Genomic DNA, 26235 nt, shown 5'->3' with positions numbered 1-26235 from the left:
CACACATCGAAAAAAGAACAAAGTAAATGTGGGATATATTATCAACCCTTTGACGGAGGGACAAACTGAGATGCTGAAAGGTTAAAGGATTCAAGTTTTTTGCTTCCAAAAGGAGAGAGTATTTCTTTTTCCATTTTATCCCCAATTACATTTAAGAAAAAAGCGGGCAGAGTTGCATGCAGTGGAATCAAAGCAGGCTATAGAGATTTAATGATATTTTATAGGCTTGATGAATTTAGTATTTCACAAATCATAGTATGTTATATGAAAAACATTGTGAGACAAGAGTGAGACTTCCAGAACCACTGAGGCATGCACTTTCATGGAAGGTTTTCAGATTTATGCTACTAAGTGAATGTGGGTCTCTTTTGAGTTCCAAGTGGGTGGTGTCATCCTGACCTCCCTGTCCAGAAGCACTTCCACACTCTCTCCTGCCATCCAATGTACATGTGAAATTGCCCTCACATCAATCCATGTTTTTTATTTGTTTGTTTTTGGTGGAAGGGAGTCATATCCTCTCTTTCTAATGCTGCTCCGGATTCAGGGTGGCCTTAGAATAAGAAAAAATTTCTGTATAATTGCTTATTTAAAAATAAGAGAAAGAAAGCTCAATTTCTCTGAAAATTTGAGACTCAAATGGGAGATTTTATATCCAAAGTGAGAATAATGTTTCAAAATTTAGAAAATGTCTTTCAAAGCAGAAAAAGGCTTTCAAAATTTTATAATCAGATTAAGTTCTGATTAGCTTTAAAAAAATGCTTTTAAACAAATATCAAACTATACAGGGAAACTAAATTATTCATTTTTAAATAGATATAAAGTGTTTGCTTCTGTCTCAAATATTCAAATGTGTTGCTTCTCATTATTTATATCAATGATAGAGCTTATAGTTTTAGATTAAGAAAGTAATGATCTTTATATCTCAAAAACTGTAAATAAGATTGCCTGGTTTATTTAAATCCAGAAGTTCATTTTTTTGCTGGAACCAAATGTAACTCACTAATTACCTAATTTATATCAAAGGGCATTTCTTGATAGAAGATAATAATAAGAGCAACAAAATGACTGTTTATCAAAGCCTATTCCTACTTCGTGCCCTGAATAATCTTAGTCATCTTATAATAGCACCCAATTTAACCTTTACAACAATTCTATTAAGTTTATTTAGCTAAAGCATTTCCATGTTAAGGACAAAGAAATAGAGGGTTAAAAGAATAGGGGCTTAAAAGCAAGTTCTGAAATTCTCACAATTAATGATTGTCAAACAGAGATTTGAACCCAGGCATCATCCTTTTCAACACTCACACCTTATTAATTAGGCTATACTGTTTTCTTTAGGAAAAAAAAATAAATAAAATTAATTTTCTTATATCTTCCTTACAGTCAATCATAGATATATGACAGCAATATTCCTGAGAAATTACAATAAGTAACAAGTTCATATATTTCGTCTAATTGAATAGCATCATTGTGGAGAAAACTTGAAGGTGAGACTGATGAACTGACCACGATACTGAAACCTCTCTGGACTATCACGGTCACCTCTAGTTCTGCATTTTTTACTCCAAATTTTGCCTGCTTAGGATGATTTTCACTTCTTTACTTCACAAAGCAATTATTTATATCTTTACTGAATCCAAGTAAATAGCAAACTCAAGCTTTTTCTTAATTTTAACCAAAATAAGCTAGCAAGCATTTTAAAAAACCTGCAAGACACACACAACTATTAGTTGTTTATGTATAGAGCAGACACTGTAAGCAGGTCAGGTCAAGAGATGTGCAGAAGAATATGAAGAAGAGAATTGGTTAAGAATCCCTATCAGATTTTGGTTGTGCCACTTACTGCTTGTGTAATCTTGCTTACACTACTTGTAAAATGATAGCACCATCTCAAATAGCTGTTTTAGGGAGTTAGTAACACATATTGAATTATCACAATAACTGGACACAAGGAAAGAGCCCAATAAATTGACACCCTAACATCACAATTAAAAGAACTAGAAAAGCAAGAGCAAACACATACAAAAGCTAGCAGAAGGCAAGAAATAACTCAAATCAGAGCAGAACTGAAGGAAATAGAGACACAAAAAACCCTTCAAAAAATTAATGAATCCAGGAGCTGGTTTTTTGAAAAGATCAACAAAATTGATAGACCGCTAGCAAGACTAATATTTCTTATCAAAGTAATTGCATTGTAGTTAAGAAAGCAAACAAAATCTAATCTCTATTCATAGAAGTCCTTTGGTCTGTCAGCAATACTGGATCATCTTTTCTCTTTTTTCTCTGTACCTACTGTAAATCTACTCTCCCCTTTCACTACTGTGTGCTAGAAGGAGCAAAAAGAAACAAAATTGTGTGTAGAGCAATTTCATTTTCTTCAATATCTGATAAATCAAATTCTGAAATTTCTGTTGCTCAGTCTAAGATTTAACTGAGGCTAAGAATAATATAAATACTTGCAAGGGCCTGATTAAATTCACAGACAGAACACAACAGAGGTATAGCAGTATAGGAAGCAGAAAATGGTTTCTTTCTTCCAGTTTCACAATCTCATTTCCTCTCTAAGCAAGATTTCTGGATTTTTGAACAAGGGATGTCCACAGAAAGATCTCAAAAGTCAATTATTGCAATTTCTTACTCTATGATTGCACATAAAAAAGACAAATGGGGCTAAATGATACTATGTTTTACTAAATTAATTGACTATTGATTTTTCCTAAAAAGCATTATGATGGAATCTATTTCTCCCTACCTAATTGTAGATTTTTGGAGACTGGGCTATTGGATCTAAGCATATTTGAGAACTCAGACCACTTTGAAATTCTGATAAATACATCGACAAAAAGAATATACTAATATGAGCACATATTCATATAGATAAATGAACATATCTATAGATAAATATATCTATTGGAAAGTTACACAGAATACATACACACACATATGGGGATGGGGGGTGATGCAAATAACACCTGAAACTCATGAGGGCTCATAAACCCCACCTAATATCCTTGATCAAAGAACAATTGAAAAATGAGAATAATCTACTCTTTCATAGTATATGCTATATAGAAAACAGTCTGAATCCAGTGTATTGGTCCGTTCCCATATTGCTATGAAGAACTACTTGAGAATGAGTAATGTATAAAGGAAAGAGGTTTAATTGCCTCACAGTTCTGCAGGCTGTACAGGAAGCATGGCTGGGGAGCCCTCAGGAAACTTATAATCATGACAGAAGACAAAGGAGAAGCTGTCATGTCCTACATGGCTGGAGCAGGAGGAAAAGAGAGAGTGGGAAGCTGCCCCACAGTTTTAAACAACCAGATCTTGTGAGAACTCACTCATTAGCATGAGAACATCACCAAAAGGGGAAATCCACCCCCTGATCTAATGACCTCCCATCGAGGCCCCACCTCCAACACTGGGGATTACAATTTGACACAAGATTTGGGCAGGGACTCGAATCCAAATCATATCTCTCAGTTTTTACATATTTGAATATCCATGGACCCATGTAAATATTTGAAACACAGAATAATGAATACTTCCAGTCATTAATAAATATTGTTAACAGAGTGTCATAACAGCCACCTAAAAATGATGCAAAAAGATACAGGGATCTGCTGTAGCTACCAGAGGTCACTAATAATCACTATTCTCAAACTAGGCAGACTATCTAGATGTAAATTGGTACTATGACTGAAACTTCCATCAGTGGTACCACAATATTTTACAATAGCCCAATGTAGCTGAGTTCGGCATACCTGGATTTAAATCCTAGCTCTGTTACTTGATAGATGTAAACTTAAGCTAAATGATTTAACCCTTCCAAGCTTCATTATTCTAATTTGAGATATCAAGAACATGATATCTATAAGTAATATTATTATGACACATGTAAAAAAAAGAAATACACATAAAATAATTGTACTGTGCTTGGCACATAAGTGCTTAATAAATGACTGTCATTTTTAAAAATAAGCTGCTAAATACTTAGGTAGTTGTAAAACTATTGCAACATATTATTATGATTACAACATATAAATATTTATTATGTCATATAGGTCATTACAATTATTTTCTCAACTCCCTTAAGAAAAAAATACTCAATAATGCTTTGTTGAGTCATGGAATGCAGCCAGTTGTGAATTTAGGGCAAGTATTACAGAAGCTTAGTCAAGGGAGACAAGAAGAGTTATCCAGAATAAATTCTAGTCAAAGCTAGACATAGAGAAATACATACAGCATGAAGGTCAGGGAAAGCTTCAGAGCCAGGGAGGCTGTGAAGAGATAGATGTCAATAGATACCACAAGGTAGGGTAAGAAGGTAGTTTCAGTGTCCATTGGGAAAGAGAGCTTTGAACAAGTTGAAAAAGGAAAGGCAAAGCAAGCATGAGAATAGACTCAAAGTGATAATAACAAAAAAAAATATTTGTTGGTAAACAACCCTTGCATTGGTCAGAGAGTTTTTATATGCTCCCTGGTAAGGATGCATGTATCCCCATGGATGGCCTGACATGAACATTTAGAATCTACAGTAAGTGGATAGGACTGAGGGGAAAGAAAGAGAGAAAAGAAGTGATGACAAGCCACACCAACACAGGATCAAACTGTTCTTTCAATAACTAGAAAGCATTCTAGAAGTTTCTGTCTTGCCTTAAAGTTCTTCCTGCAAAATTTTGTACTTTTTTTTTTTTCTTTTTAAGATGGAGTCTCATTCTATTGCCCAGGCTAGAGTGCAGTAGCATTATCTCAGTTCACTGCAACCTCTGCCTCCCAAGTTCAAGTGATCCTCCTGCCTCAGCCCCGCTAGTAGCTGGGATTACAGGCACACACCACCATGCCCAGCTCATTTTTGTATTTTGGGGAGAGACAGGGTTTTGCCATGTTGGCCAGGCTCGTCTCGAACTCCTGACCTCAGGTGATCCACCTGCCTCAGCCTCCCAAAGTGCTGGGATTACAGGCATGAGCCACTGCACCTGGCCAACTCTGTACTCTCAAAGGCATTTATTTCACTTACCTTCTTACTATACAGCCAATTTAGAATATCAATGCTGAAATAATCATTCCATTTAGAGTTTTAATCAACATTCAGTAAGACCAGGACAATACAGAGGAGGATATGCATCCTAAGAATGGCACATGTTGTGCCTGACTCAATCAGAATGTATCATACTTAACTACAGCACTTGGTAGAAACATTTGGATAATTTTAATGGTACTTGAAAATAAAGCTTATAAGAATGGTCCAAATTAAAAGCTAGTTAATATATGTTAGAAACAGAATATTATTTTTCTGGGAAAGAAAGTAATAATGTATATTACTCAGTTTGAAATTTTGCACACATTATTTATTTATTTTTTGACCACTACTTCACTAATTTCTCAGAGAAGTCATTTATCCTATCTCAAATCTACTATAATACAGACCCAACGTCTTGAAATGAAGTAATGGAAAGAGCGATCACCTTGAAGTCAGGAGAGCTGCTTTCAAGGTCTAGCTTTACCATTTGTCAATAAATGACCTCAGAAAATTCACCTAACCTCTATGCTTTTCAGTTTTTCACATATAAAATGAAGGGAAATCAAACGGTTGATGTTTCAGATTCTTTTCTAGGTTAAAAAAGAAAGAAAATAACTTGGTTAACATTTTCAAAATCACTTAATTGCTTATTCATTTAAGTATACTCTAAGTGTTTTAACTTTTAACCATATTTTTTTTTCTTTCAGTGGGGATCTTTGTTTTCTGATATACACTGTTACCTCTCTTGCCAACTTTTTATGTTTTTTTACCTAAAAAAAAATATAGTTGGAAACTCTCTACTTATGGCTTATGTTACTAAGTCTTGAGATGTAAAATAATTCCCAAAGGGGACATGATTAAATCTCACACAATGACAATACATATATGTATATTTATATATACATATTTGTATATATAAATATCAATCAATAAATATATATCTTTGCTTCAATTATTATAAACACTCACCTCAAGATGTATTATTTTTAATAAAATATATTTCAAACACAGATAATGTTCCATGTATTTGTACGTAATTTGAAAACATTATATTAAAGAAAATATTTGGAAAGCTAGCATTTGTTACAATGAGAATTTTCTCCACATGGTAAAGTCAGAAGATTGAGTGCAGGAAATAAATTATCAACTAATTAATGTGTATTTTTTTCAGCTCTTACTCATAACCTACCTAGCTGTCATTTCATATAACCATACCTTACCTATAAATTAAGCTTTCCTTTTATCAAACTCAGCTGGGGGTTATTATATCAGTTTTAATGCCTCTAAAAATGGTACTAAAGGTAGATTTATATCACAAATGGAAAATCTGAGAGTGGAGGACATTTTCCATGTGGCAGTCTCATAAAACTATCACTTTTAACAAACAACTTCAATTCAAGAGAAATTTGCTAAAATCTTTTAAGCATATTCGTGGTCTTAGGAGGAAGTGCTAATATGGAATCTGTCTGCTCTGCTGCAGCTGCCTGATTTATGAAAGCATAAACAACCCTGACTCATTCTAGGGAAGTTGTAATTACCATATGGAGTGTTAAATGTACAGACACTTCATAAGGACCAATGCAGTAGCTTAAATTATAGTCATCATGCTATCCTTGCTCCCAAATCTTGCTTTAATCCCCACTAAGAAAAAAAAAAGCCTCAGTTCAGTACCCTTCACTATCAATTCCATTGCACCTTAAGAATAAGTGTACATCAAGATGCTTTATAAAAGAGTAAGTAAAAGCTAATTAGCAAGGTAAGACAGAAATGACTACTTCCTCAAATGTTTGATAGAGGCATTATCAATATGGGTACTCTATACTGTACATTATGCATTATGCTTTAAATTTTCTTCTAACTAAAAGAAAGAAAGAATGAAAATTTGGTTAACATTTTCATAACCATTGAATTGCATATTTACTTAAGCGTACTCTTGTTGTTATGATTTTTAACCATACATTCTTTCATTATATGGCCAGGATCTATTATTAAATGGCCTGGACCACTATATGGCCATGATCTTTAAGATTCCACAATGTAGTAGGAGAGGCAAATACATACACACTTGAAATACACTGTTATGTAAACATATTAAATATGATTCAATAAAACTGTGATCAGTGCTGCCTTATTTTACCAAAATCAATAGTGAAAAACCACTATAAATACAATGAGCAGTTTCCACATTCTAGCAAGAAACATTTTTGTCTAGAGTCCAAAGAAGTATTTTTTGGCATTATATTTTTCTATCAATTGTTTAAATGGTCACTTGGTATCCTAAAACTCAATTCATTTTTAGTCAGTGTCTCCTCTAATCCAGACACTCAATGCTATGTGTTGGAGTAAAATATCTGCACAAATCTCAAAGAATATTGGCTATACCATGAAGATGTACTGGAGCCAATGAGACTTTATTTATAGCATTTAAATAATACTAGATAAGACTTATCTAGGGCTTAGTATGTGCTAGGCACTATTCTAAAAACTCAAAATATGTCACCCTATTTAACCCTAAAAAACTCTATGAGAGACACTATTATTATTCCTGTATTATACTTGGAATGCAGAAGTACAGAGAGTTTAAGTAACTCCCCTAAAGGTACACATAATGGAGTCAGAATTCAAACACCCTGGAGCCTCTTAACTGCATTACCGTACATCTCAAACAATGTACATCTCCATCTCAAACAATAAAATATCAGAGCTGAACTCTGAGATCATGGCATCAATGTGTAGTCTATATCTGAACAGGCACAAAACTGGACAGAAGACTACTAATTAGAGAACTACAGGTCTATGCCAGGAAAAAAACCAACAATACATGTAAGAAATAATATGAAAACAATTTTTAAAAATTTGGTGACTAATTGGATATGGAGAACATAGGAGAAATAACTGAAATATCACTAAGAATTTGAACTTTGAAAAATGAGATGTCTTAGTAGAAATAGAGATGTTTAAAAGAAAGAGTGGAGGAAAGAGAAAACCAGACTTAAACTTTCTATCACTAGGGAGGGAGTTCTGGATGAGGCTCATATTGTGTATACAAAACACAAATAGATTCTATTATTGAGGAGGTTGGGCATATATACATTAAAAACAACTTTCACAAGACATTATCAGAGATATCTATTCCTCTGGAAAATTTTGCAATTGAATCTATAAATAGATATTCAATCTGAAGGAACTTTGCTGACATGAAAGGTATTTAACATCCCTCAGGCTAAATGTTCAATGGGAAGGATCAGCATGGCTCATTGTCCTGTGATATAATCCATCCCATTCTCTCTGTAATTCCTCTGCATGAAGTCAATTGATTTTGGCTGTTGGGATTATTAAAGGGCTGAACACGAAGCAAGGCTAAGTGAATCACAAAAGGGAAAAAAATCCAGCCATGGGAATGCAAAACTCTGTCCAGGTAGCCAGGTGGTCTACATATGCCTGCTAGCACTATTTCTTCCAGTTGGCACATAACATCTGTTTCTACAGTGAAAGGGTGTGAAGAAAATGACACAAGTGGTAAGCACTGACATATGCAGGGGAAAGGAAGTGATTTATTTTATATTAAAGATTATTACTGTTGCAAAACTAAAAGCACAACCTGAATATGCCTCTGTAAGACTTGTATAATATGTGTGTGTTTAAGAGAAAGATTGTATATTTTTATTAAATCATAACACAAAAATACAGGGCTCTGGAAATCTAATTAGCACAATGAATAAAAACAGAAGGCCTATGACAAATTATTTTCTGAAATAAGGGTAGGATTCTACCAAAAGTTTAGAAATAAGACAGGAGGGAGGATAACCTAAGAAAAATAGATAAAATTATTTATTTTCATCAAGTAGAAATATTTTATGTGAAAGGATTGATATTTACTAAGAAATAATCAAAAAAATTATTTAAAAGAATGTTAATTATAAATTATTAGTATATTAATAAACCACTCATTAAATTAGGCAATATTATATTCAGCTATTGAGATTACTGAAAATGACAGCATTTCTAACAGAAGTAAGTATCAATTATATTAGCTCCATAGAATGACTTTATGGACAATAGGAAATGAAAGGTAACATAGCATAAAGAATAATCTTTAATTTATTATTTAAATTGATAAAAGACTATATTTGTGTACAACATGATGTTTTGAAATATGTGTATTTCCACACACATAGGATGCTCCCTCCCTAGTGATAGAAAGTTTAAGTCTGGTTTTTGCTTTCCTCCACTTTTTATTTCTTTTAAACATCTCTATTTCTATTAAGACATTTTCTCATTTTTCAAACCTCAAATATTGTGGAATGGCTAAATTGAGCTACTTAACATACATTAGATCACATACTTATTATATTTTGTGTTGAGAACACTTCAGACATACTCTTTCAGCAATTTTCAAGGATACAATACATTGTTATTAATTGTAGTCACCATGTGTACAATAGATCTCTTAAACTTACTCCTCTTGTGTTACTAAAAGCTCCTATCATTTTACCGACATCACTCCAAACACCCCACTCCCCAGCCCTGGTAACCATTATTCTACTCTCTACTTCTATGAGTTCAACTTTTTTAGATTCCACATGAAAGTGAAATCACATGGTATATACCTTTCTATGCCAGGCTTATTTCACTTAACACAATGTCCTCCAAGTGTATCCATGTTGACACAAAAGACAGGATTTCCTCTCCTCCTTTTTAAAGGGTGAATAGTATTCTACTGTTTATATATACCACACTTTCTTTACTTATGCATCTGTTGATGGACCTTTAGATTGATTTTATATCTCGGTTATTGTGAATAATGTTGCTGTGAACATGGGAGCGCAGATACCTCTCTGACATATGAATTTCAATTTCTTTTGATATATGTTGCACAGAGCTTTTAAGTTTGATGCAATCTCATTTGTTTACTTTTGCTTTTGTTGCTTGTACTTTTGGGGTCATATCCAAAAAATCATTGTCTATATCAATATCATGAAGTTTTTTCCTTAGTTTTTCTTCTAGTAGTTTTACAGTTTGTGGTTTTAAGTCTTTAATCCATCTTGAGTTTAGTTTTGTGTGTGGTGTGAAATTAGGATCTAATTTCATTTTTCTGCATGTGGCTATCCAACTGTTTCAAAAATATTTATTGAAGAGATTGTCCTTTCCTTATTGTGTGTTCTTGGCATCTTGGCCAAAAATCAATTCACTACAAATGCATGGATTTATTTTTGCACTCTCTAATCTGTTCTATTGGTCTATGTATCTGTGTTTATGTCAGCACCGTATTGTTTTTATTACTATAGCTTTGTAGTATATTTTAAAGTCAGACAATGTGAAGCTTTGCTATTGTTCATAAAGATTGCTTTGGCTATTCAAGGGTGTTTTTTGCTTTCTTACAAACTTTAGAATTGCTATTTCTATTTCAATGAAAAAGGTCATTTGAATTTTGATTAGACTGGTGTTGAATCTGTAGATTGTTTTGGCCAATGTGGACATTTTAATATTAATTATTCAAATCCATGAGCATGAATTTATTTCCATTTATTTGTGTCTTCTTCAATTTATTTTATCAATGTTTTATAGTTTTCATTGTATAAGTCTTTCACTTTCTTAATTAAATTTATTCCTAAGCATTTTATTTTATTTTATTTTAGCTATAGGAAATGGGATTGTTTTCTTTTCTGGATAGTTCATGATTAGTTTATAGAAATGCTACTGATTTTTGTATGTTTATTTTGTGTCCTGCAACTTTGCTGAATTCATTTATTTGTTCTACTAGTTTGTTTGTTTTTTCATGGAGTCTTTAGGCTTTTCTATATATAAAATCATGTTTTTTGCCAACAGGGACTACTTAACTTCTTTCTTTCCAGTTTGGATGCATTTAATGTCTTCCTCTTGCCTAACAGCTCCAGCTAGGACTTCCAGTACATGTTAAATAGCAGTGGTGAGAGTGGGCATCTTTGTCCTGTACCAGAACATCAAGAAAAACTCTTCAAGTTTTCATCATGTCTGCTAGGCAGACCTAGAGACGGGCTGGGCCTGGTGCCAGGGCTGACCTGAAGGCTCAGTTCACTGATATCAGCCTGGAGTCTGGGGTTCTGAGGGCCTGCCTACTGCTGGGTTTTATTGGAATAGTTCAGTGTTAAAATATAGGTAGCCCAGTGTTCACTTCTTTCTCTAAATAGGAAGGTATGTCTCTCCACAATGTTGTCCCAGGGTTTGGGAGAGGAGAGACATGGATAATGTAAAACTGTCCTTCATACCCTCTTCAATGTGTCTTTTCTGATTTTTATTCTACACCCAGTTGCTGTAATCTCTCACCTTGTCTCCCTGGCTCTTGTGAAGGTATTTTCTTGCATGGATACTTGTTTAAATTGATGTTTCTGTGGGCAGATGTGTACCAGAAGTCCTTTTCTGCCATCTTGCTGAACTTTTTTTCCTGAAGATTAATTTAGACACAGAATGAACTCCAGGAGTCAAACAGTTCCAACCCCATTCTTACAAATAAAAAGTGAAAATTCCAGAAAGATGACAGGACTTAGATCATAGAATTAAATGATCAGGGAAAAGATAGGTTTGGGAGATTTCTAGCAATAGTAAATGGAGACTGTCTTTCAGGTTGCAATAAGAAATGGTAAGTGGTAATGTGGGAGGGGTGCAACAGTATCACTGTCCTGGAAAGAAGGGGAACTGGGTGAAGAATTAGGCGTGAGATCAGGGGGTGGCAAAAACATTTTACTTACAATAAAAGAATGGAGAATATATTAGATCACAGAAAGTCAGAAAGAGCCAGTGAAAATAATTACAATAAATTATTAAGAAATCAAATGTGGGCGGGGTGCGGTGGCTCACACCTGTAATCCCAGCACTTTGGAAGGCCGAGACAGATGGACCACGAGGTCAAGAGATTGAGACCATCCTGGCCAAGATGGTGAAACCCCGTCTCTACTAAAAATACAAAAATTAGCCAGGCGTGGTGGCACACACCTGTAGTCCCAGCTACTCAGGAGGCTGAGGCAGGATAATCACTTGAACCCAGGAGGCGAAGGTTGCCGTGAGCCAAGATCATGGCTGCTGCACTCCAGTCCAGTGACAGAGCAAGATTCTGTCTCAAAAAAAAAAAAAAAAAAAAGCAAATGTGATAAGTTGGTTAATAATTTATTAAAATTTTTCTAATAAAAGGCAAGTTTTTCTAAAGTCTTGAGGAAGCACTGAACCCATTTTTACAGCTTGGGCATGCACAAAGTGTACAGCCAAGTATGTAATTACAGTTTTACCCATTTTCCTGAATGAAAAGGACCAAAATAAAAGATATTAAATACAGTATATGAAATAAAGCATTTTTGGTCTATCATTTTTTAGTATCTGAGGAAAATATTTACCTGGCAGAGGCTAAACAGTGGAAGGGAGAAGAAAGAAAATAAAAAAAATTTGGAGGTTCTACTTCAAAATTAGAAAACGCTTTATTTTAGTAATCATTTTATTTTAGAAAATATTTTATGTTGCAACATAGCGAGACCTGGTCTCTACAGAAATTAAAAAATAAATAGAATTAGCTGGACATGGTGATGCATGCTTATAATCCTACTTACATAGGAGGCTGACACATAAGTATCACTTAAGCCCAGGAGCTTGAGATCACAATGATGATGTGGTCATGATGGAGCCACCACACTCCAGCCTGGACAACAGAGTAAGACCCTGTCTTGAAAAAAAAAGAAAGAAAAAGAAAAGAAAAAAAAAGAAAACATTGAAGTAAACAGAAATAAGTAGTGTGCTCAAAATAAGATATCAAAATGATCCCTTCTTACATAATTTCTCAGTTATTTATATGGTGAAACATGAAACAAAAATCTCGTTAAATTTTACAAGATGGAAGGTTCTGATAGCCACTCTGCCTCATCTCTTTTGTGCTCTATAGCGTCCTGTGGCCATGTCTACTACAGTACCTATCTTATTGTGTTTTTATTGATCACTTCACATATTTCGTGCGCTACCACTTACAGGACCCTTATTTTCCAAATCTTTGTTATTGTTGAGCATAGCTCATAGTCAGTATCCGACAATGTTAAATTATTAAAAGTGCCTTTTTTGTCATGAGAATAATACTATTATATAATATGCATATAATAATACTTTGTCACATATTTACAATAAATGAAATGAGGTGGTACTGTCATGCAGAAAGATGCAAGTGGAAAACATTTTTCAAGTACTGTCTTCAGAAATGATATTGCCAGAGCTTATGCAAGTGCTTTCAAGGTAGGAAAAGTAAATGAAAAGCACATTTTTCTCCCTAACAAAATTGCCAGTGGGTAAGGCAAAGGTTCAGGAAAACAGGAGATTTCTAATATATTAACCACCCGTTCAATGTCTGGCAGCAATTAGGAAAATAAACAGGATCCTGAGTTGAATTAACAGCACCAATTAAATACTGCAAGCACATTTATACTGATAACCAGTGGTGCAACATCTGGAAAGTTATTCACAAAACTGATGCCAAGTATTTCTGATATTCTCAAAGAAAACAAAACAAAACAAAACAAAATTAAAACTAGCAAATGGGTAAGAGATGTGAGCTTTGTACCAAAAAAGAACTAATTCTGACTTTTTCCACAATTTTAAACAAAAGCCAGGATAAAGTTGTTTTAATGTTTAAAGGGTACAATTACCTTTTTAGTCTATTTTTGTAGGCAAAGAGCTATTTCTAAATATGGGCTAAGTCATAGAAATTCAAAATATTATATTTAAGCTAGATATAATAACCTTAGAAAATTGAAAGTGAGGTAAGGATATTGGACTTAATATAACTCATATTGGAAAATTTGACAGAAATGGTTTTGAATTCATAAAATCTTTAGCATTTTAAGCAACTTTTTTCTCCAAAGGAAGGTTTTTAATATTTTTGTTTATAAACCAAATATCCACTGTAATAAAATAAATCTCCTTATATCTATTTCAGCTGCATATTAGCAATCCAAGTTATGTATATGTTGAATTAAAAAGCTTACCATTAATCATTTTTTGAAGTTTGGGAAACATTTCTCTATAGAGATTGCAGTAATTGTAGTTTGGTTCTCAAAATAGTCCTCAATGTTTTTTTTCCCCACCTCTGAAATATTGTGTTAATTGCCTTACTTTAACTACACCTAACCAACATATACATTTTTCCTAACTTGAAAATTAATTCCAAATTCTAATTTAGAAGGCTAGAAAGACCTTTCTAACTCACAAAAAAACTACCATTCACCTCCCCCCAGAAGAAATATATTTAATTAAAGACAATCACTAAATTTACCCTTTAAAAAAAGAAAGGAACTCCTTTAAGATATGTACTCTTTTACTGAAATGAAGAAGGGGAGAAGAAAGGGAAGATTGGGTGGGGGGGTCTTTTGGCTCAGACTTTCAAACACAATTGTTTATTCAACAAACATATACGAGCACCTTAGGTAACAACCCAAAGCAGGCATTATGTTACTCGGAAAAAACAAGGATGAATTAAATATGGAACATGTCTTCCAGGAAACTAGTACAGTTTGGGGATATGAAAGACATGTGCACAAATACTATGATATAAAATATCATGCCATGAACTTTAGCAGAGCAATGGAGGGTCTTACATGCTGGGCCAAAGAGATTGGCCTTTACCAATCTCTTTATACAGTCTGTTCTGCATTAGTTGAGGGGCAGTGAAATGACAGTATCTGACTCAAACTTTAGGAAAAGTGTTTTAAAACCACAAGTAAAATGAAACGCAAAGGATCAGGTGGTTATTGAGAGAAACTGATGCTGGGTGACATGCCCTAAAATATTACTAAATAATATAGGCCAAACAAGACTATGTGCAGCATTGGATTTTTAAGATAAGGAGAAATATTTAAGAAACTTTTTGCAGACTTGACTAATTCTGATGCTAAACTCCACTAAATCATGTTGGAGAGCCAAACAGAATAAGACATTATAAGGCTTTCAAGTTGAATTTGGATAGATAAGAGGATGAAAATAAAAAGAGATGGGTTGCCTGGGAAACTTAGGTACTTAATTTAAGATTGTAGTAAATTGAGTTGATAGAGTTTTAGCTATATTCTTCATATTGAATGAGATTATGGGCAAGGAAAAGACTTGGGGAAATGCATGTGTTTAAGGAGTTAGGAAATAAAAGGTAAAAATTTTTTTTTAATGCAGTTTGTCAAAGCAGAACTTGAAGAGTGTTCCTTCATGGAAACCAAGGGGAAAGAGTATGTCACAGAAGGGCTGGGCACATAAATAGAATCCTGCAGAGTAGGGGAGGAAGACGAGAAATGAAAAAGAGTCCGTCGAGTCTTCAAATAGGACCCATTCATTCCTATGACATTCTTTACTTCCAAACTTGTCTGCATCTAATTTACTTTTTAAAACAGAGTTTAATCCTACCACCCATCTCACAGTAAGTTATCAGTTTTATTTTGTTGGTGAAATAATAATTCACCAGTTTCAATTAGCAAGCCTTTATTTCATGGGAATCTACCTCTGTGCTTCACAAGTTTCTCCAGCAAATTATTCAGTCTCTGGGATATTGCCTGGCCTGAAGAAATCACCAAATATTGGTATGTTGGATAAAACAAAGCTACTTGATAGGGGATTTGTTGGGGAGTAAGACTGAAAGGGGCTTGAGGAACTGTGAAGACTAAAGGGTGTATTTGAGCAAAGTCTGGACTTTATGCAGGTAGAATGTTTATTATTTATGATAATGAGAAGATTAAGAAATGAGAGTGTTTAATAAAGACTTAAATGTAAAACCACAAATTACAAAACACCCTAGACACCAACCTAGGCAATACCATTCAGGACATGGGTATAGGCAAAGGTTTTATGACCAAGATGCCAAAAGCAATTTGCAACAAAAGTAAAAATTGACAAATGGAATCAAATTAAACTAAAAAGCTGCACAGCAAAAGAAACTATCGACAGAATAAGCAGACAACCTACAGAATGTGTGAACATTTTTTACAATCTATGCATCTGACAAACGTCTAATATCCAACATCTGTAAGGAACTTAAACAAATCTACAAGAAAACCATTTGACCCAGCCATCCCATTACTGGGTATATACCCAAAGGACTATAAATCATGCTGCTATAAAGACACATGCACACGTATGTTTATTGTGGCATTATTCACAATAACAAAGACTTGGAAGCAACCCAAATGTCCAACAATGATAGACTGGATTAAGAAAATGTGGCACATATACACCATGGAATACTATGCAGCCATAAAAAATGATGAGTTCATGTCCTTTGTAGGGACATGGATGAAATTGGAAATCATCATTCTCAGTAAACTATCGCAAGAACAAAAAACCAAACACTGCATATTCTCACTCATAGGTGGGAATTGAACAATGAGAACACATGGACACAGGAAGGGGAACATCACACTCTGGGGACTGTTGTGGGTTGGGGGGAGGGGGGAGGGATAGCATTGGGAGATATACCTAATGCTAGATGACGAGTTGGTGGGTGCAGCACACCAGCATGGCACATGTATACACATGTAACTAACCTGCACATTGTGCACGTGTACCCTAAAACTTAAAGTATAATAATAATAAATAAATAAATTTAAAAACAAAAACCAAAAAAAAAAATAAAAACCCTATTAAAAAGTGGGTAAAGCACATGAACAGGCACTTCTCAAAAGAAGACATACATGCTGCCAACAATCATACGAAAAAACAGCTTAATATCACTGGTCATTAGAGAAACACAAATCAACACCACAATGAGATACCATCTCACACTAGTCATAATGGCTATTGATAAAAAGTAAAAAAAAAAAAAAACAAATATTGGCAAGGTTGTGGAGAAAAAGGAACACATATACATTTTGGTGGGAGTATAAATTAGTTCAGCCATTGTGGAAGTCAGTGTGTCAATTCCTTAAAGACCTAAAGACAGAAATACCATACAACCCAGCAATTCTATTGCTGAGTATATACCCAAAGGAATATAAATCATTCTATTATAAAAACACACGCATGTGTATGTTCATTGAAGCACTATTCATAATAGCAAATACATGGAATCAACCTAAGTGCCCATCAATGATAGTCTGAATAAACAAAATGTAGTATATATGCACCACAGAATAGGATGCTGCCATGAAAAAGAATGAGGTCATGTCTTTTCAGGGACATGGATGGAGCTGGAGGCCATTATCTTTAGCAAACTAACACAGGAACAGAAAATTAAATGCCACATGTTCTCATTTACAAGTGGGAGCTAAATGAGGAGAACAAATAAACAGGGGAACAACACACACTGGGGCCTTTCAGAGGGTGGAGAGTGAGGGGAGGGAGAAGATCAGAAAAAATAACTAATGGTTACTAGGCTTAATACCTAGATGGTCAAATAATATGTGCAACAAACCCCCATAATACAAGTTTATCTACGTAACAAACCTGATTTGTATCCATGAACCTAAAAGTTAAAAGTAAAATGCGAATGAAATAAGATAAGGTGGAGCTTTTGAAAGTAATATCACAAATTTTCTCAACATTATGCCAAAAGTCATTGGATTCCACTTCACTTGTTTAAATCTCTCAGTCAGATATGTTCACCTTGTCTTTATTTCACACAATTTTTCTAGAGTATAGAATTCCATTTTATCAAAGTATCACTTTTAAAAGTCAACAATTCCTTTAAATATTCCTGTGTTTTCAACTATAAGTTGAAATGCTAAAAGCTTTTACTAATGAAAATCCCCATACAGTAACATTGAAATTCTACCAAAAAAAAATCCTATGCCAATATATGCAAAATATTCATACACATTACCTAAGCCACAGTTAATAAAAATGTAAATCCAGTAAAAGTTTCTAATAATTCTGCTTAATTAAAATTTTACCCCGTATAATGAATTATTAGGAAATACTGTATTTTCTTATTTCTTCTTACCAACACCTAAATGGCATGGTTCTCTCCTCACCTATGCCCCACTATTACCTTATTAATAAGTTATTTGTATTTCTGACAAGTTAAATTAAAACCAAGTTTTTGTGTTATTCTGCCCTTCTTTTCACCCTTAACCTGAACTTGGCATTATGACAATTGGAAAGGAGGAGAATTACGTCAGCTCTTCTTTGAACTTTTGAGACCCTTTCAATTTCCTCTGGTGCTTCATTCATCTTCAGTTACTTTCTTTGGCTCATGACGGAAGGTAACCAGCAAGATAGGGCAAACGAGTTATAAGAGATTTAACCTTGAATCATTAAAACCAACACTTGAGCTTCTAAGGTAAATTTCAGAACAATACAGTAAATTCCAGTGCTTGGTACCAGTGATTTTGTTCTGACAAGCAAGAATATTATAACTTGGAATCTCCACGGTGCCTTTTTTTTTTTAACTTTTCTCTTTGAATTAAACACCTTTTTGCACATCTGCTCAGCTGGTAAGCCCTCTACAACAGATACTTGAAGTAGAAATTTTTCCTGTCCAAATTTGAGTGTTACCTGTATTTGTTGCCCAAGTTGTTCTGTGGATCGATATAAACTTCAACTGTGCTTCTTCCTGTAAATCTCTCATTTCCTCATATTTGAATATTTTGTGTAGTGTTAACTGTTATAACTTTAAGGGCAAATATTCTTCTGTGCAAATAGTATCCTTGTATTCGGAAAACTTTACTGCTATCCTCTTTAAATGGATGTCTTGATAGTGTTTGTAAACTTCAGCATGCTTTTAAAATTGGCCCTCTTTCTCCTTTATTTAAAGGACAAACACGTTGCCATTGATCTTCCCTTTCTTTTTCCTTCCAGATGGACTGTTATTTGAGTGCAATATCAAATGTTTGACTTTGTGTAAAACAATGGTCCGGTGCCTCACTAAGTTTTTTTTTTCCACTTTCCAAAAATCTCAACCATAGTTTTTGTTTCACTTACAAAGTTGCCATGTTTATTTCTGGTAGTTTTCCCTCTGTCTCTTATTAAACTTGACTCCAATTTGGGTGGTTCCATGAAGGATGAGTTTTGGGGTTTGTATTAACTTGGTTGAGTTTTTCCTCTACCTGATATTATTAAGGTAGAAAATTCTTCATGTGATACAGGCATGAGTTTCCATTTCTCTTTGTTTGTTAACTAACTCTACTCCACTTCCTGTGGGTTAATTCATGCCCTGTGGCTAAAATCTGAAATCAGACTTACCTAATATTATTTGGGAGTCTTTAGCCAGGACAGACAACCACAGAAGCATCTCTGGATGCTCTGGAGACAAGGCAAACAGATTACTATGGTTAGAGTTTTCATTCTTTTCCATTTATCCCTTTTCTCATCCCTTCCTCACTGCCCTTCACCCCCACCCCACCCCCGACAAACAAACACACACAAAACAAGAGTTTATTTGGGAGTAATTTATAGAATGGTTCTCAGGGTGGTACAACATTAAACCCTTCTTAATGTTTATCCTGCCAAAGCTGCCTTTTTTTGCTCCTGTAAGTTGGTGAAGATAGAAATGAAGAAGAGAAAAAGAAAGGAAGGAAGATTAGAGGAAAGGAAGGAAAGGGAAAAGAAATAGAATCTGGGCAGCCAGTCCTGTAACACTCAGATCTGTCTGACACTCACTGCCAATGTAAAATCTAAAATCTAAAAACATACGTATCTTTTAATGGGAAGTCATCTTGATCCTAAGAAAAAAATCTCCTATCACCACCAAATTTAGATTCTCATTAATTGGACATTTTGGTTTTAATCTATTTCCAACAGAAGGGTTTGCCTTTGCAAAAGTAAGATATTGGCTTAAGATTCTAAAGTCCCTTTCACAAATCTTGTCAAAGCAAACCAAAGGTAGAGATGGATGGGCAGGATAAAAATCCTGGAGGTTCTCCACATCTCCTAACGATTCATGTGTGAAAAGCAGAGTAGATAGTCCAGGAAAATCATGCTATAATTATTAGTTTTGAAACCTACATGTGAGCAGCACAAAGTGATCTGTACTATTATTGCCTTAAATTCTATGCATTTTCCATCCTTGAGCCCTAGCAAGATTATAGAGAGAACAGGTAAGGTCATTTTTTTTTTTTTTTTTAGATTCAGCCCGATCTTCCCCATCACACTGATAGACATATAAGTGTAAGCCCCAATCTTCCCCATCACACTGACAAACACATAAGTGTTACATAGATAAATTACAGAAAAAAATGGAAATTTATGTACAAAACAATTCATTCTGTTTCTTTCTAAATTCTGATGGCTCATTCCAGACAATTGTGTGTTTTTCTTGGGTATTGTTCATATCTATGAAACAAAACACTTTAGGTAAATATGTAAAATAAAAAACAGTCTATTATATTTCTCAACTTGAGTACTCTGAATATTTATTTCCATAGTAAAAATGGATGGCAATGAGGTAAATATATTAATTTTAGTATTAATTTCACTCTTTCACTTACCAAGTCACTAGTGATAAATTCTTAATGTATGGTCATTCTTAAAGATCACAAAAACTGATAGGAGGAGTACACAAGCACATCAGATTAATATAAGGTAGAATTGATAATAGAAGCGTATCACACAGGAGCTAGAAAGTTATGTGCTTCAATCTCATTTTATAATAATAAAAACAAGATCTCAAATAATAACACTAACTAGTCATAGTTAAACCACTAATGAAGTGACCAAAGCTAGGGGTAAAGTCTGTCTTTTGACTTCCAGTCTGGTATTCTTTTCCGTTCTATCATAAAAGAGGTATTATCTTGGGCTACATTTTTCTGTGCCTAGGAAATCCCTAACCTTAAGAGACCAAGAACACCTCCCACAACTGAAATTGAAAATGCAAGATATTTTGTAACTTTCTAGGCAGGGAAGGCAAGAATGCATGAAATCAGCAGCCAGATATTCACCCTTCACGGATTTTAAAATAGAAACAAGTGAGGCAAGGAAAGCAAGGGTTTACAGACCTCAGACTGGTAAGCCAGTGTCAGCAGTCACAGTCATGTCCTGGTTTTGACATAATTGCCAAGTGGTTCTGGAAGCAATGCCCACAGTCCATCTAATGACAGTGGGTTCACAGTGAAAACTGCAGGATTTGTGTCCACTGGTGGTGGCAATAATGTCTTCACAGAGCCAATTTGAAGACCTAATTTTGGGTGTGTTCAAGACACAGAACAGAGAGGAAAGGAGAGAGATGGCCCAAGAATAAACAATCAAAGGTCATGCAACTTTCTGCCTCAGCCTAGATACCTTGTGTTTTCCTTGTCAAGCAGGTCTCAGGACACCTTTAGCCATAGGGCCTCCTATAAGCTGTAAATGGGTTGGAGTGTGTAGCATGACAGACATTAATTCCATCAGATCATGAGACATGGGACTTGGTAACAAGGGGGAGAGTTAGTCATGTTTTTTTCTTATTTTTTATGTTTATTTTATTTTCAAATGTAAATTTAGAAACTAGTTAAAAATTATGACTTCAAAAATAAAAGAAAAAATTCATATCTGGCTGTAAATATATAATGAATCTGGGTAGGATGGGGAATATTAAACTATTTTTTAAATCCAAAGTTCAGACTACAAACACTGAGATTAAGCAACTCAAATGTGTACTGAGTGTTTTATTTGCCATTTACAGAACTGTTCCAAGCAAATGACTTCCATGAATCCAACTTGCTTAAAATAGAAGTTTAAAAGATCTGGACCTTGAAGCAAGTCCTTGCTTTCTGTTGTGTTTTGTTGCTATGCGCTGGTGTAAACAGTTGCTATGTTTCATGGAAGGTGTTAATGCCACATCTATTGGGAATTAAAACCATTCTCTGTGACAGTAATTGTTATACCTTCCAAAATAGCATCACTGTCTCCAACTCCTGTGGGATTTCTGAAAAAGTAATTTTTTATCTGAAAAAGTATGGCTTTCCTGCTTAGAAAACTGGAGCCTTGAATTTCCCTATTTGAAATGAGTTTATATATTGACTTTAACAGATCCTACCCATAGGAACACAAATTAGTTCAACTATTGTGGAAGACAGTGTGGCGATTCCTCAAGGAACCAGAAATGCCATTTGACCCAGCAATCCCATTACTGGGTATATACCCAAAGGATTATAAATCATTCTATTATAAAGATACATGCACATGTATGTTTATTGCAGCATTATTCACAATAGCAAAGACATGGAACCAACCCAAATGCCTATCGATGACAGACTGGATAAAGAAAATGTGGTACATATATACCATGGAATACTATGCAGCTGTAAAAAGGAACGAGATCATATCCTTTGCAGGGACATAGATAAAGCTGGAAGCCATCATCCTTAACAAACACAAGAACAGAAAACCAAACGCCACGTGTTCTCACTCATAAGTGGGAACTGAACAATGAGAACAAATGGACACAGGGACAGGAACAACACACACACTGGGACCTGTCAGGGGAAGGGGAGGGGAGGGAGAGCATCAGGACAAATAGCTAATGCATGCGGGGCTCAATACCTAGGTGACAGGTTGACAGGTGCACCAAACCTCCGTGGCACACATTTACCTATGTAACAAACCTGCACATTCTGCACATGTATCCCAGAACTTAAAGTAAAATTAAAAAAAATATATCAGTGAAAGCAAAATTTATACTAAATACATATATGATTACAATTATCCACACTTGTGCAAATCTGGTATCTTTCCCTTAAACCTTGATTTTTGTGATTTCAATTTTATTTAATGTCTTAGGTTTGGTTTTTAAAAATATCTTCTACAGTGCTTAATGCAATATCTTGCATGCAGGTGTTTAATTATTAGCTAGAGTCAATAAAGTCTTGATATAAAATATCAATCCATTATCAAAGTCATATTCAACTACCATTTCATCAAATTTCCAGTTATGAGATGCTAAAACAATGAATATGATCAATGTTTGACAAATCATATATTCAAATTTTCCACATTAGCAAGTCTAAGACATAACATGAACCACAAATCATGAATATTTGCCATCTTTTGTTCCAAAAGGAGTCTTCTGGAATTATATTGAATAAATTTGGATTCTACATTGGTCATTTAATAATATTCACCTCCGTTTTATTATTCTGGCTTTACTTTACCTATGTATAAATTTCAATGCTGTAGTGTTGTCTGTTGGATAAGTTAAGAAATATACAAATTGAAAATGTTTTTAATAAAACAAGAGATCTTATTAAATATGTTAGGAATTTTATATATTTTGATATCCAAATAATACTTACCATAGTAAAAGAAAATTGACAAATACATAATAAAAATAGATATCTTATTAAATAAATTATTAAACAAAAATGGAAGTTAGAAGACAACATCATTTATTAAACCATGACTATTTCAAGCTGTTTTCCTCATATTATCAAATCATCCTTCTGAGTTAGGTGTTAAAAACGTTAGGATATAATAGAAAAGGTATAAGTTCACAGTTTCACAACAGTAAGGAGTTGAGCAAGTATTAAAATGTGTTTTCACTCAAATGTGCCTTAGTGGTTTGCTTGCAGAATTTAATGAATATCACATATGGACAATACATATAGAAATTATTTACTGTCATTCCAACAATTCCACCACTTTTAATTTAGTTATGCTAAATAGAGTATAATATTTCATTCCCTAGTCACTTCGAGAGACAAAAGAAAACTATCTGTTCCCAAAATAACTATAAGAAGTGTGTAAGTTCCCACAAAGAATGGTCTCTATCTGAAATTTTGTAAGAATAATGCTTCCTCAAGGAAAACATTCCCAGTTAAACTGGACTTGTGCTATTTTAAAATCATATGATTTATCCATTTAATACCATCTTTCTATGTGTTAAGTATGAAAAGACAAAGACTTGCTGGATGAGAGTCTGTCAGCACTCCATGAGCAGCCATAGGCCTTGACACTGTGGCTGCAGGGGCACAGAGTGACACAGGGAATGTAGAGGCCCAGATGCTAAATGGATAAGAATATTTTGGTTATCTGTTGCAAGTAGATATCACAAACTTATTTTAATCGATAACTAAGCTAGATATTGATGCCACTAACATATAATGAGCAGCAACTATATGTGAGGCCTTATGTAAATAATTCTCTAATCTTTCCTGTCTATTAGAGCTAGCAACTGACCAATAAGGAGCGGGCATGGCAAATAATAAAGATATATAATCATGAGAGCAATAATTGTAACCAGAAACCAAAGGAGCTTCACATATCTTGGCACCTGCCTGTCACTTTTTTAAAATTTCTTATTGTTTTAATTTTGTTTTTTAGAGACAGGATCTTGCTCTGCAGCCCAGGTTGGAATGCAATGGTGCAATCATGGCTCACTGCAGCCTCAAACTCCTGGGCTCCAGCAATCCTCCCATATAAGCCTCCTGAATAGCTAGGACAACAGATGCATGCCACCACATCTGGTCAATTTTTCAATTTTTTGTAGAGACGAAGTCTCAGTATGTTGCCAAGGCGGATCTCCAACTCATTGCCTCAAGAGATCCTCCTGCCTTGGCCTCCCAAAGTGTTGGGATTATAAGCATGAACCACCATGCCCAGCCCGTGTCACTCCTTACTTTCCACAGTGGTCCGTGCCTGCAGTAAGCACTTCTGCTGGATTCTCACATCCTTTCCCACAATGCTGCGCCCCTTCCTTAGCGTTCCTGGTCTTGAACTCTGCTCTAATCTTCCTCCCTCAATTTTTCATGATTTAAACTTCCAAATCCATCAGGATACTCCATGCATTACCAACAGAGATGGCGTTAGCATAGGCCAGACAACCCTTTTTTCATCCGGAAAAATAAAACTGTCTCAGAAGCACACAGGAGTACAACTTCCACAGTTTTGAGTATTGGAGTCTGAAATGAGAACACATGGTGATCGAGGTTTGTGAGGATGGGACTGCCAAGAGTATTCCATTTTGAGGTCCCTCCACCATTGTGTGGTAAAGGTATGTTATCTCATATTTCCCATGGTCTACAGTTTTCACATTCTTCTCCTGGACACACACAGACACACATACACATACATACTAAAATGCCCATCACATAGGTATACATCTTCAAGAAACTTTTCTCCAAGACATTATGGTCAAATTAAGGTAAAAACGTCTTTCTCTAGAAGGCAATCAAGCCTTGGAAATTGTTCTTGCCTAAAAAGGTAGATGAGCATTGGTACATTTTTATAAAGGATATGTTTGTCTTCTTTTTGTATTAATAGCTATGTCCACATGACATATTAGTGCATAGAAACCAAAGTCGTTAAACTGCCTGCTCTGAAGTCCTTTATTCAGCTACCCTAACCCATCCAGAATGCAAAATAAGTTCTGTTTGAGCTCTTCATTTTATTCCATTAGGTAATAAACCTTAGTATACAGGTTTTGATGCATACATTCAACATACATGTCGGTCTTTAGTTAAAATAACTTAGGATAAGAGAATAGATTAATTTATTTATTCTCATTTATCTAACAAACCCAGAAATAAGATATTTGATGATCTCTTTCCAAATTACCTTTCTAGGTAATACTCTTAGAAAATTTCTTAAATTTCCTGGGACAAGCATGTAAGACTATTTTATATTCTAACTTTTCTCTGGCTTCTTTTTCTAGCCTTCTCCTGCTCTGTGCCCTAGAATTATATTAATTCAAGTCTCAATTTCTTTTATGTAGTCTCCACCATATCTAAATTCTCCCCCTTACTTTACAAAAAAGGCACTCTCATCCTGTGTGCCACCATGGAGGGTCTATCATAGCCCTCAACTATGATTTCACTTAGTTAGTGTCATGTTTTACTATTGGGCTGTATTCTACCTGATTTCACAGGAAATGACCATTTTCTCCTTGCATTTCCAGGAATTACCACAGGGTCTAGCACATTATAGGTGTTCAATAAATGTTTAAAGAATAAATAATATTATATAATAAGTTTCAAAAAGTTTTCATATTCCTTTGCATTCATGAAAAAAAAGTGGAGCTTAAAACAAGCAGGTAGTTTATATGGAAGCAATCTAACGGAGAAAAAGTGAAACAACAGGGCTAGTAAGACAGATTCAGGAGAAGAGTCAATACAATGTTGAGCTTTTTACATCTTGTCAGCCGAGACCCACATAGAATATTTCAGAAAATTGTCCCTCCAAGCTTTCAGGCTGCATTTCCATGTGGGCTGAACAGAATCCTGAGAAGTACCTGAGGCAGAAAATTAGGGAAATATGTGTTGAGCATGTGATGTGGGATGCTATCAGCAAACATGGGATTTTTCTAACGCAGCTGCAGT

Source organism: Gorilla gorilla, chromosome 14, assembly GCF_029281585.2.
Source record: "Gorilla gorilla gorilla isolate KB3781 chromosome 14, NHGRI_mGorGor1-v2.1_pri, whole genome shotgun sequence".
NCBI classification, from domain to species: domain Eukaryota; kingdom Metazoa; phylum Chordata; class Mammalia; order Primates; family Hominidae; genus Gorilla; species Gorilla gorilla.
The sequence above is the reverse complement of the archived record's forward strand: the minus strand, read 5'-3'. Positions refer to the sequence as shown.